Source organism: Budorcas taxicolor, chromosome 21 (assembly GCF_023091745.1).
Source record: "Budorcas taxicolor isolate Tak-1 chromosome 21, Takin1.1, whole genome shotgun sequence".
Classification (NCBI taxonomy): domain Eukaryota; kingdom Metazoa; phylum Chordata; class Mammalia; order Artiodactyla; family Bovidae; genus Budorcas; species Budorcas taxicolor.
In genome coordinates, this window is record NC_068930.1 from 4688931 (window position 1) to 4703180 (window position 14250).

The 14250-nt window shown below is 38.1% G+C and overlaps 1 protein-coding gene across 5 annotated transcripts in view; it reads right to left on the reverse strand.

The window, feature by feature from the left end:
- The window catches only part of UBE3A (ubiquitin protein ligase E3A), a 92991-nt gene that overhangs the window by 41540 nt on the left and 37201 nt on the right, over positions 1–14250 (reverse strand). The window lies entirely within an intron of this gene.

Consider the following 14250-nt stretch of genomic DNA (forward strand, 5'->3'; position numbering starts at 1 on the left):
GATTTTATGTAATCACCATGGTGAACACAATGGTAAACACCAGCTTCCCCAGTGACTCAGTTATAAAGAAGCTGCCTGTAATAGCAGCCACAGGAAACACAGGTTCAATCCCTGGGTTGGGAAGATCCCCTGGAGAAAGGAATGGCTACCCACTCCAGTATTCTTGCCTGGAGAATTCCATGCAGAGGAGCCTAGCGGGCTACAGTCCACAGGGTCACAAAGAGTCAGACACGACCAAAATGACTTAGCACATAAACACAAAGAAAATACTTATAAAAGATGCACAAAGAAAGGAATCAAAGCATGTCACTATAAGAAAAGAAAAAAAGAACACAAAGGAAGACATCTCACAGGAAAAAAGGGAAAAAAATAATTATAAGATATACAAAAAACAATTAGCAAGATGGCAATAGTAAATCCTTTCCCATCAGCACTTACTTTAAATATTAATGAGTTAAACTCCTAATCAAAAGATACAGAATGGCTAAATGGGATAATGAATTTAAAAAAAAGAAAAACCCAACCATGGGGAAGAGAGTAAATGAGCCAAGACGGCATGTTCAGGCTCTCTTGCCCCAGGTTTTGTAAACAGTGAGCATGCAGCAGCTGAGATCACTGATCACACTATGCATGTGTGCCATGAGGCACTGCTTGGTCACAGGCTACTCTGTGCTGTTGGCACCTGTGAGCTCCACCTAGAAAGCGGCAGCATTACTGCTGCATCATGGCTGTGCCCGTGAGGCCAGCCATGAGGGGAGAGAGTACAGCAGTTCTGCTGCTATGGCTGCTGTGCCAGCCAAATAAGAATAAAGAATAAATGGGTCTGCAATTCCCACGGCTCCTTGAGTTTTCTTCCAGCTTCCCCACTTGTGCCTTGTCTACCATGGGTTCAATGAGCAGTGTGCAGTGAGATACAGTGGGACAACTGGCGTCAAGAGCAGGATCAGCAAGACACTAACTAAATGCTGTATACAAAAGAGTTCCTTTACAGATACAAGGACATACATACACAAGTTGAACGTGAAATAAAGAAAAAAACATACTATGCAAGTGATAACTGAAAGAAGGCAGATAATATATGAGAAAATACAGACCTATAAGTTAAAAATTGTCATTAAGAAACAACAAACATAACATATAATTTTTAAAAAATGATCCATTCACCAGAAAGATACAACTAAAAATATATGTGCAGAGCACTGAAATAAATTAAGGAAACATTGACCGATGGAAGAAAGAAACAGACAGTAACAATTATGGTACAACATTTTAGTACCTCACTTCCCATAGCATATGTATCTACCTGACAAAATCATTTGGGAGACAAAGGACTTGAACACTATAATAGAACAAATGGACCTAACAATCGAATAAAAAACATTGCACAAAACAACAGCAGAACCTACATTTCCTCAACTGCACATGAGACGTTTTCCAGGGAAGAGCACATGCCACGCCACAAAACAATCTTAGCAAAATTTCAGAAGATGGTGATCATACTGTGTCCTTCCCAACTGCAACAGAATGAAATGAAAAAATCACAATTAAAAGGAAAACTTGAAACTAGCCACTATGAAAATTAAAAAACATAGTCTGAACAACCAATGGGTCAAAGAAGAAATCAGAAAAAAAAAAAATTACAGAATTCCTTGAAAGACAACTATGAAATACAGCATACCAAAATGTATGGGATGCAGAGGAAGCATGGGAAGTTCACAGAGGTAAACACCCACATTAAAAACGAGAAAAGACCTCAAATCAAAAACTTAATTTTAGACCTCAAGTAACCAAAAAAACAAACTAATTCAAAGTTAGAAGGAAGGAAACAATAAAGATTACAAAGATATGAAATAGAGCACAGACAAAGAGAAAAACTAACCAATGACAGTTGTTTGGGGGGATTTCAAGAAAATCATCAAATCATTTGTTAAACCAAGAAAAAACTCAAATTTTCAAAATCAGAAATAAAAGAAGATAAATTATAATGATGCCACAAAAATAGAAAACATCATAAGAGACCACTAACAACAAGATACACCAATGAGCTGAATAACCTTAAAAAAATAAGTATATATTTCTACAAAAGTCCAGGACAAGAAAGTTTCACTGGAGAATTCTACCAAAGATTTAAAGAAGAATTAACACCAATCCTTCTCAAACTCGTCCCCAAAAATGGAGAGAAGGATACCCTTCCAAATTTACCTATGAGGCCAGCATAATCCTGATGCCAAAACGAGAGACATGTAAGACAAGAAAAATACACACCAATAACCCTGATGAATATGGATGCAAAAATCAATAAATTACTAGGAAGTAAAATCTGACAACACTTTCAAGTTATACACCACCACCAAGTGGGATTTCTGGAATGTTAAGATGTTTCATCATATGAAAATCAGTCAATGTCATATACCAAACTGCCCAAATGAAGGACAACAATAACATGATCATCTCAACTGATACAGAAAAAGCATTTGACAAACACCCTATCATAACAAAAAGTCAAACTAGACACAAAAGGAATTACCTCAACATAATAAAGGCCATATAAAAAGTCCACAGTCAGTATCATGCCCAATGGTGAAAAACTGACAGCTTTCCCTCTAAGATCACGCACAAGGCAAAGACGCCTATGCTCATCATTTGTTTTCAACACAGGATTCCTGGCAATCCTAGTCAGCGCATTCAGGTAAGTAAAATCAGTGAAAGCATCCAAATAGGAAAGAAGAAACAAAATTATCTCTGCCCAAAGGAAACCATAAAGATCACACACACACACAGACACACAAACTGTTAGAATAAATTAATTTGGTAAAGTTGCAGGATGCAAAAATCAGTTTTGTTTCTATGAACTAACAATGATCAACTTGAAAAGGAAATTAAGAGAATATTCCCCTCCATATCAGCATCAAAAATAAAATTCTTATGGACAGACTTACTGAAGGAGGCAAAAGACTAGTACACTGAAAATGACAATACACTGCTGCAAGAAACTAGAGACACAAATATCCCGTGATCATCAACCGCAACACTGTGAGTGCTGTTCAAAGGTCCATACTACCCAAAGAAATCTAAAAATTCAGTTCAATTCCTATCAAAATCTCAATGATAGTTTCTCAGAAATGGGAAAAAACAATCCTAAAATTCATATGGAAGCTCAAAGTATGCCAAATAGCAAAAATAATCTTGAGAAAGAAAACAATGCCAGAGGCTCCCAATTCCTGATTTCAAAACATCTTTACAAAGCTACAGTAACCACAACAGCATGGTTCTGATATACAGACAAGACATACAAACCAATGGAACATAACAGAGAATCCAGAAATAAACCCTTAAAACTAACAGTCAAATGATCTTCAACAAAGGTACCAAAGGTGTGCAATGTGGAAAGAATAGTCTCTTCAAGTGGTGCTGGGAAAACTGAATATCCCCACACAAAGAATGAAGCTGGACCCTTAGTTTATACCATTTAATATACAAGTTAACTCAAAATGGATTAACCTAAATATACAAGCTGAAACTACAAAACTCCTAAAAGAAAACATAAGGGAATAGTTAAAGGACATGAGATTTGGACAATGAATTCTTTGATATGACACCAAAGGTATAGGCAACAAAAGCAACAATAGCCAAATGGGGCTATATCAAACTTAAAATTGTGTATAAAATTTATGTAACCTTGCTAAGAAATGTAGGTCTTTTGGAATTTACTAACTATGGGCTTTCAGGACACTATTTCCTACTTCCTTTCTCTCTGGCTGTTCTTCAGATACTTCCCTTCCTAATCTAGAAATGCTTCCCTGGTGGTGCAGAGGTTAAAGCGTCTGCCTGCAATGTGGGAGACCTGGGTTCAATCCCTGGGTCGGGAAGATCCCCTGGAGAAGGAAACGGCAACCCACTCCAGTATTCTTGCCTAGAGAATCCCATGGACAGAGGAGCTTGGTGGGCTACAGTCCACGGGTCGCAAAGAGTTGGACACGACTGAGCAACTTCACTTTCACTATGCTCCCCAGGGACAAGCCATTAGACATTTTCTCTTTTCTATTTCTCTTTGGAGACTTTCATCTTTCAAGGTTTTAGCAATACCTGATGACTTCGAAATGTCTTCTTCAGTATATTTCAAACTCTGCCTGAGAAAACAGAACTTCTATTTCAGGTCTTATGGCTATTTTTTATGAGCTCTTTCTTCAGGGAACTGTTTAAAGGGTAGGGGGTGGGGGGGAACCCAGGAGATTTTTAACATCACAGGGACTCAGGAGGTATGGCAATATAAAAAGAGGCAATTTAGCCGAGACGAATTGCAAAGGATGACTGGGGAACAGATGACAAAGAGGGTGGGAAGATTGTTTCCGATAAGAGAGAAATGAGTGAGTGAAGGCAGAAGAGCCTGAGAACATGGTCTTAAGACCACAGGATGCAGTTCAATAGCGTAAAGTTCAAGGAGGGACTCAAGGACTAAGCAAAGGCAGGGAGAGGCCAGATTATGGGAGAATTTTTAAGAGATGGTAAGGAATTCAGATTTTAGCCAGCAGAGGAATAAGCTGACAAAAGTCAGTAACTTTCCTCCCATAAAGATACATATATACTTCATCTGGCAAGAAGTTCCAAAATATTCACACACTTTTCATAAACCACTAGATAAGAATATCTGCAGCAGGAGTCATTAAAGGGCTTTAAGTAAGTCAATGACTAAGTCAAATCTGTCTTTATGATAATTCCATGTTTTAAACTAGGACCAAAACTGGCAAAGTTGGAGGCAGGCAGTCTAGTTGGGTAATGACTACTGTTAGAGACCAGACAGAGAGTGAAGAAGTAGCAGAAAAGAAAAGGGAACCGATGCAAGAAGCATTTAAGAGAGGCATACACAGAGGTGATGAGCAGAAAAGGCTGAATGTCTAGGCTTTCTGGGATGGGTACCGGAGTAGAAGGTGCTGTTACGAGCTGAAATAACAAAAACAATAAAAATTCATTAATATAGTGAGTGGTTTTGCATGTTATGGCCTTTAATCCTCACCAAGTATTCTAGGAGGACTGTAAACTATTCCCACTAACACTTCTTAAAATCTTTTAAGGACATGTACAATATAATAAATAAAACACAAATTTGCACTGATGCTAGAAACTGCTTTGCTGGAGTACTTCAACAAAATAGCAGGGCTGTGCTCACTCTGCCTTCTGAGAAGACTCAGTCAGAGGCATTCATCCCTACCATGAACCAGAAGCATATCTCCTTCTATTTAAAGATTCAGCTTAGTATCATTTCAGGATCATGACTGCTGTTCCCACAGTAACCTGTACCTATTTTCAGTACACTTTATAATAAGTGCCTATTAATTACATGGTAAGCTCCCTGAGACACATGATCTGACCATTTATCTACAATTACGTTCTCAGAACCTAGCAAATTTCAGAACCTCAGTGAGGATTCTTCATTTTCTCTCCTGATACTGGCTAGAAAGCAGTGTCAATTAACTATTTTTTCTAGTACTTAACCATAAAGGGAAGCAGGTATCAGGATATCTCCCAGTTCCTTAGGCATATCAGACGCACACAAAGGTGCACACAAAGGCTCAATCTGGAGAGCAAGAACACGGTGTCAGAACCCAGGAGGGAATCCTGGAAACAGAATAGCCACCTTTATTTTGTATCTTTTACTTCAGAATGTATTTCAAGACATTATTTAATCCAAAAATGTTTTTATACACATATATTTAATTTGGAGTTGTATATAAATATTTTCTTCCACTCCACAGACAAAAGAGCATCTAAGCTACATCTCAACTTCTGATTTCTGGTTCCACAAGCTAGAAAGTAATTACTCCAATCCAGTAACAAACAAAAAGATGAAGAGACAAAAGGACTCCATAACTCTTCTTGGATTCCTAAATGAGGGAAGAACTTAACACCAAGGCAAATATAGGGAGTCATAGTTTACTGAAGCAGAGGTCCACAAGCAGGAACCTGTGACAGGACAGAAAAACCTTAACTGTAACTGACAAATTCCTAGAGGCTCAGCCTTAAGAAAATCTGGAGTTAAAAACTCCGTAGAGGGAGGGGCCAGTCATAGGGGAGCCCCCAGAATTTTTATGAGAATTACCCCAAGGAGCTTGAGCAGGTTCTCAGAGCCAGTACTGACAAAACTCCTCTCATGCTTCTAGCAGGTGGGCACAGAAAGGAACCATTTTGAGATATACCAGTGGAGATCCAACCAGTCCATTCTAAACAAGATCGGTCCTGGGTGTTCTTTGGAAGGAATGATGCTAAAGCTGAAACTCCAGTACTTTGGCCACCTCATGCGAAGACTTAACTCATTGGAAGACTCTGATACTGGGAGGGATTGGGTGCAGGAGGAGAAGGGGACAACGGAGGATGAGATGGCTGGATGGTATCACTGACTCGATGGACAAGAGTTTGAGTGAACTCCGAGAGTTGGTGATAGACAGGGAGGCCTGGCGTGCTGCAATTCATGGGGTCACAAAGAGTCAGACACAGCTGAGCAACTGAACTGAACTGAACTGAAGCGGCCTCTTTTCTTATCAAGGCCTGTCCTCAGGCAAAAATACTTTACCCTGATGGGATATTATCAAATGCTTCCTTTCCGCTTACATCTTACTATCACAATACTGACGGCCTATTACAGCAATTCCTTTTACTTGGGAAATCATGTCCAGCTATCAAGAAAAAATTACAAAGCGTACTAAAAGGCAAAAAACACTATTTGCAACCACAGAGCAAGCGTTAAGAATTAGAAATGGCAGAGATGTTGGAATTATCATACCAGGAATTTAAACCAACTAGTTAATATATAATTTACTAAGCTTTAATGAATAAAGCAGGGCTTCTCTGGTGTCTCAGACAGTAAAGAATCTGCCTGCAATGCAGAATACCCAGCTTCAAGCCCTGAGTGGGGAAGATCCCCTGGAGAAGGAACAGCAATCCACTCCAGTGTTCTTGCCGGGAGAATTTCACAGACAGGAGCCTGGCAGGCTACAATTCACGGGAGTCACAAAGAATCTGACCCAACTGACTGAGTGACTAACACACAAATTGGATTATCACAGGACTGCTGGCTTGGTAATTCACCCTATCAATAGACTAAAAAGGAAAAACCATATGATCTTTTCAATGAATAAGGTAGACACATTTAAATGTAAGCAGAGATGGATATCCTAAGAAATAACCAAAACAAACAAACCTAGAGATCAAAAACACTGTAACAGAATTTTTAAATGTCTTTTGAGGGCTTAATAGTAGACTGGAAACAACTAAGAAAAGAATCTCTGAACTTAGCACAGAATCTTCGAAAACTGAAAAGCAAGGAGAACAAAGACTAACAACTGTGGGACACTATAAAAAGTATAACACACACATAATGGGAATACTAGAAAAAGAAGAAAGGACCATCAGAAATATCTGAAACAATCACTAAGAAATGTCTCTAAATTAGTATCAGACACCAAGCTACAGATCCAGGAAGCTCAAAAAACACCAACCAGGAAAAATTCCCACTCTAAAACCCTACACTTAGGGATATCATTTTCAAACTACAGATAATCAAAGATAAAGAAAAAAAAATCTGAAAGAAGACAGAGGAGGAAAATTCCTTACCTACAAAATATCAAAAATAGGAATTACATCTGACTTCTCCTCAGAAACCATGAGAGTGAAATGAAATATATTAAGTACTAAGGGGGATGGGGGGAATGGAGAAAGAAAAAAATACCAACCTAGAATTCTATACCCTGTGAAATTCCTCTTCAAGAGTGAGGCAGAAATAAAGACTCGGACAAATAAAACTTGAGGGAATTTGTTGTCAGCACACTTGCCTTCCAAGAATGTTAGAAGAAATTCTCTTAAAGAGAAGGAAAATGATACAAACTGGAACCTCAAATTTACATAAATGATGAGTACTGATAAAGAAATATGTGAAAAGTATACAGACTGTGACCTCAAATTTACATAAAGGACAAGCACTGATAAATAAATAAGTGAAAAGTAAAAGAAAACCTTTTATTTTCCTTAATCTTAACTAATCTAAGACAAACAAGTTGTTTAAAATAATATCAACTATGTATCTGGTTTATGAATACTTTTGTATATGTACATATGTGTGTGTGTATCTACTCAGGTATGTGTATATGTTGTTGTTGTTTAGTCACGAAGTTGTATCTGACCCTTTTGCAACCCCATGGACTGAAGTCTGCCAGGATCCTCTGTCCATGGGATTTCCCGGGCAAGAATACTGGAAGGTGTTGCCACTTCCTTCTCTAGGGCATCTTCCTGACTAAGGGATCGAACCTATGTCTTCTGCACTGAAAGGTGGATTCTTCACCACTGATTGTCAGAGTGGATCAAAAAACAAGACCCAATTATACATTATCTGTACTTTATATATAAAGACACATATAAATTAAATCGGAAAAATATATACCATGCTAGTAATATCAAAAGAAAGCAGGAGTAGCTATATTAATTTCAGCCAGAGTAGACTCCAAAGAAAAGTTATCAGGGTCACACCTCCTTGAATATAATGGAAATGAAAACAAAAATAAACAAATGGAACCTAATTAAAAGTTTTGGCACAGCAAAGGAAACCACAAACAAGATGAAAAGACAACCTTCAGAACAGGAGAAAATAACTGCAAATGAAATAACTGACAAAGGATTAATCTCCAAAATATACAAGCAGTTCATGTACCTCAACAGCAGAAGAACAAATAACCCAAATCAAAAAATGCGCAGATCTAAATAGACACTTTTCCAATGAAGGTGAACAGACGGCCAATAAACACATGAAAAAATGCTCAACATCACTCATTAGAGTAATGCACCTCACAGCGGTCAGAATGGCCATCTTCAAACAATCAACGCTGGAGAGGCTGTAGAGAAAAGGGAACCCTCTTGCACAATTAGCAGGAATTTAAACTGATACAGCTACTATGAAGAATAGGATTTCTTAATAAACTAGGACTAAAACTACCATGATTCAGCAATCCCACTACTGCACATATACCCTGAGAAAATCATAATTAAAAAAGATACATGCACGCCAATGTTCATTCCAACAGTATTTATAATAGGTAGCACATGGAAGAAATCGAGATGTCCATCAACAGATGAATGGATAAAGAAGTTGTGGTACACATACAATAGATTACTACTCAAATATAGGAATGAATTTCCGTCAGTTATAGTGAAGTGGATGAACCTAGAACCTGTTATACAGAGTAAAGTCATTAAGAGAAAGTCAAATAGACATTAGGTCATCGAGAGGAAAACAAGTGTGCATTAAAGCATATATATGAAAACCTAGCAGCATGTTGTTAACGAGCCTCTTTGCAGGGCAGGAATGGAGATGCAGATCTGTGGACACAGCAAGGGGGAGAGGGTAGGACAAACTGAGAGAGCGGCACTGAAACATACGTGTTGTCATATGCACAAGGGAGCTAGTGGGAAGCTGCTGCCTAACACAGTGAGCTCAACTCTGAGCTGCTCCACGACAACTCAGCGAGGTGGGGTCGGGTGGGGCTGGGGAGGTTCAAGAGGGAGGGGACTCATACGTACTTAGGGCTGATTCACCTTGTATGGCAGAAACCAATACAACAATGTAAAGCAATCATCTTCCAATTAAAAATAAAACAAAGTAAGTTATCAGGGCTAAAAGGGGGTATTACACAAGGAGAAATGGGTCAGTTTTCCAAGATAATATCACAATCCTTGTGTACGCACCAGACAACAGAGCATCAAATAACTTCAGGCAAAAAGTGACAGAACTGCAAAGAAAGCTAGAGCAATCCACTACTGCAGTCAAAGACTTCAATACCTCTCTATCAGGAATGGGCAGATGGAGCAGGCAGAAAATCATTAAGGGCACAGCTGAACTCAAGAGCACCATCGATCAACTGGATACAACTGACATCTCTTGACTATTTCATCCAACAACAACAGATTACGCATTCTTCTCAAACTCACATGGAACAGACCACATTCTGGGCCAAAAAACACACCATAACACATTTAAAGAACATTAGACTTCCATGCTGGTATTAAATGAGCCAGACAACAAAGAAATCAGTCAAATGACATTAAATCCCATGAAGATAAATACAGCATGGGAGAAGGAATAGGGAAAACAGGACATGACCATTCTTTGAAGAAAGTTGGTCAAGGAAGGTCTCTCTGATAAGAATCATTAGAGAGCTCTAAAGCAAATGAGAAAGGAAGCCATGTGGTTATCAGAGAGAAGGATCATAGGAAACAGGCACACATCTTAAGAACACCAAATCATTAAGGGCAAGAGCATAAAGCAAGTGAAGATAAAACTGGGCAAAAGAAAATACAAAGGTCACAAAAGTGAAAGGAAGCACATACAGCCTTGTAGATCCTTGGACTTTACTCTGAGAAAGAGACCTCTGAAAGGTTTTGAGCATAAGTAACAGGGTTTAATAACTTCAATCTTTGATCCAATAACAATCAGCTATTTCCATTTACATTGTGGTTGGTGTACTACGTGCTGAGTTGCTCAGTGGTGTCCGACTCTTTGTGACTCCATGGACTGTGGCCTGCCAGGCTCCTCCATCCATGGGGATTCTCCAGACAAGAATACTGGAGTGGGTTGTCATGCCCTCCTCCAGGGGATCCTCCCAGCTCAGGTCTCCTGTATTACAGGCAGATTCTTTACTGTCTGAGCCACCAGGGAGGCCCAAGAATACTGGAGTGAGTAGCCAATCCCTTTTCCAGGGGAACTTCCTGACTCAGGAAATCAAACCAGGGTCTCCTGCATTGCAGGTGGATACTTTACCAGGTGAGCTACCAGGGAAGCCCTATGAAGTTCTTACCTATAGATAATAGATAATAATGGCCTGAGGACTAAGACCTTGGTCATGCCAACATTTAGAAAAAAAATAGCATTTCCAAATACTGAACCATAAATCACTTGATACACTTACCCCTGGTTCCCTTTACAGTCTTAATTATATACCTAAAAACATAGCCGAAGTGTTAAGAGTTAAGGTTGCGGAGTAACTACCGAAGACAAGAAGTTACTAGAATTGCTTTGAAATCATTTAGAAAATTAAAGAGTCTAAATTAGTATGTGAAAAAAGACTACTACATGGTATGCAGATTTTAAACAAAATCCAAGTATATTATATAATTGAATAAAAAGATCTGGGTTATTGTGTCAGTTCTATTTTGAGGCTAAACTATAAATTAGCATGCAGCTGTTAAAAACTATGTTTTTCTGTGCTCTAGGAAATGGGTGACAGTAGGAATTTCTAAAAACAAGGATATTCTTTAATTTTATGTAGTTATTTACAATGTACTCTAGGTGTTCCCTAAAGGATATCAAATGCAAATATATCTCAAAGTGGTAAAAAGAATCATGCTTTAATAAATATAAGATGTTGCCATTAATAAAACACACTAGTTAATTCTTGGATAAAAACAAGACTCCTTCATCACCTATTTTGTAAATCAAGACACATAAGCTTAAGGTAGAAGAAATCTTACTGAACTACTGCCTAGTTATGGTTTCTACAGTTGTAGAAATTTGAGAAACTGTGGCAGACATGAAAACTTAGAGCTATAGTCTCACAATTATGGCCAGAAGCTTAGAAATCTTTGGTAGATCTAATTTGTAGTTACTCTACCTTACAATGGGCAACAGCATGACACCTTGCTAAACTCAACCAGAACTTAACACCGGAGTCTCACCTGGAACCTCACGATAAACATCCTACCACACCTCACATTCTTGCCATACTACAAAACACAAGCCTCATCTTTCCTTTTCATTCTTTACTCTTGATGCATCCATCCAACCTCTTCCATCAAGATTGCCAGAAACACATTCACAATATCTTCAATTGCTTTACATGTTTTCTCAATCTCTTAGCTTTCACTGAAACCTAACTTGCCCCCAAATGCACTTCTTATATTTCTTTTAAGTGAGGTTTCCACAGACAACTCAAATCCCTAAATGTACCGTTATCCTTCGTACCGTTATCCTTCTTATTCACTGTATTAAAAATAATGCCCATCCCCCGTTTAAAAAAAAAAAAACACACACAAACATAACTTATACTTAGAAACTTTCTGGTAAATCGCACCCATATACTAAAGCCTCTATTTTGCCCCAGTTATATCACTGGCATTGTGACCTCAATGCCTGTATGCATGATCTATCCCAACCCTTGAGCCCCCAAAATACTTGACTTTCTTAACTTGAGGGTCCCTCATCTCCTCTCAGTTTCACCCAATCACTACCTTAGGCTCTGATCATCATCATCTATGCTTGCAAGAGTTTCACTTAAACTGAAACTATCTTTTTGACCCATCATGCGTTTTGTAACCAACCCAACATCTTCATCTGGCACCACAACCTTTCCAACAGTGGCCATCACGATAACATGTAAATTCAACTACTCCAATGTTAACACTCTACACACATGCCACTCCCATCTGCTCTAATAGCCAATGGTGAAATACCATGCATCTTCTTCTGGCTATTACAGAAAAGTCACCAAACTGCAAGTATGGATAAGTTAATCTTAGCTGGGTACTCTGTTAGCATGAGACTCTCAACATCTGGTCCACTTCACCCATTTTCCCCAAGAACTTTCCAAGTTTTCAGTCTTTTCAAACCCCCTAACCAAACTCCACAAAAACTACTTTAAAATATTTCTTAAAAAGCTACATGGTTAAAAAACTATAGAGATATACCCATGCTCTCATTAGGATGGCTTACAGTGAAGGGAAAAAAAAAACAAGTAATTACAAATGTTGAGAATGTATGGAATTATAACCTTTGTGCATTATGTGGTCAAAATGTTAAAGTGATACAGCCACTCTAGAAAACAGTATGAATGTTCCTTGTGCAAAAAACTAAAAATAGGACTATCGTATGATCCAGCAATCTGGCTTCTGCGCATATACCCAAAGAAATAAAAGCAGGGTCTCGAAGAGGTATTCATACATTGCAGCATTATTCACAGTAGCTAAAACAAAAGCAACCGGTGCCCATCAGCAGATAAATGGATAAATGAAACGTTACATACATACAACAGATTATTCAGTTCCTAGAAGGGAAGAAAATTCTGACATACTATAACATGGATGAACCTTGATATCATGCTATGTATGTAAAATAAGCCAATCACAAAAAGACAAATACTGTGGGCACTCAAGAGTATATGAGGTATTGTTGTCCATACCAAAGAAAGTAGAATGGTGATTGCCAGGGTCTGGGGGGAAGAGTGAACGGGGAGTGATTTTTTTTAACTGACAACAGTTTCAGTTTTGCAAGATGAAAAGAGTTACAGAGATGATGGTGGCAATCACTGCACAACAATATAGGTGTAACTAATTACCACTAAATTGGACATTTTGTAATGTGTATTTTACCACACAAAAAAATTTTAAGTTACATGGACACATATGTTTGAAAAATACATTTTATAATTCCTTCTTGGAGATGCACAATGTATATCATTCTAAAGGATTTTTCACAATTTTAAGGAAAGAAATCTGCTGTTTAAGTCTGTATGTCCCAAGCTTAATCAACAATGAAACCACTTCTTCCAGAAGCACACAGTGGTGTAGCTGACCTAATTTACTAAGAAAATTGACAGTTTAGGTACAATGGCTTTGACTTCCCCATTCCTACCTACCAATACATTTAATATCACATATTCATCCTTACCTCCCTCTTCTAGATTCATAAGGGTCGTTGCTCTTATTCAAGAGAAATTCCTATACCTATATTTTTTCATTCCAACCATTACTACCTTAAAGCCCTGCTTCAATAATCACCATCTCTAGTTATTTTAAACTTATATTCTCACAACTAATCACTGAAGTCTTACGTACTTCACTTTTCTAAATACTTTTCTTTAAACCAGAAAACTTTATCTTTAATTCCTAATATACTACTGCCCTTATTTAGGTTTTCACTGACTAAAACTTGGTCATCCTACCATATGATTTCTCTTCAATCCCGTTTCCTTGCCAGCAAAGTTACTAAAAATATATATATTTAACAAGGTTACCCTACTTAGCAAATTCTTTACTAACTCCCAAATACCTATGAGAGACAGGTCAAGGCGGTTCACATAGCATACAAGCACCTAGTCCTTTTTATCCAGTCTCATCTCCTTTAATTTCCCACCTTTCAGTTAGTCTATAATCTAAAAATCCTCAACTGCCTACTGTTTCCTATGTTTACTATGCGGCTTTGTTAAGTGCTCATGC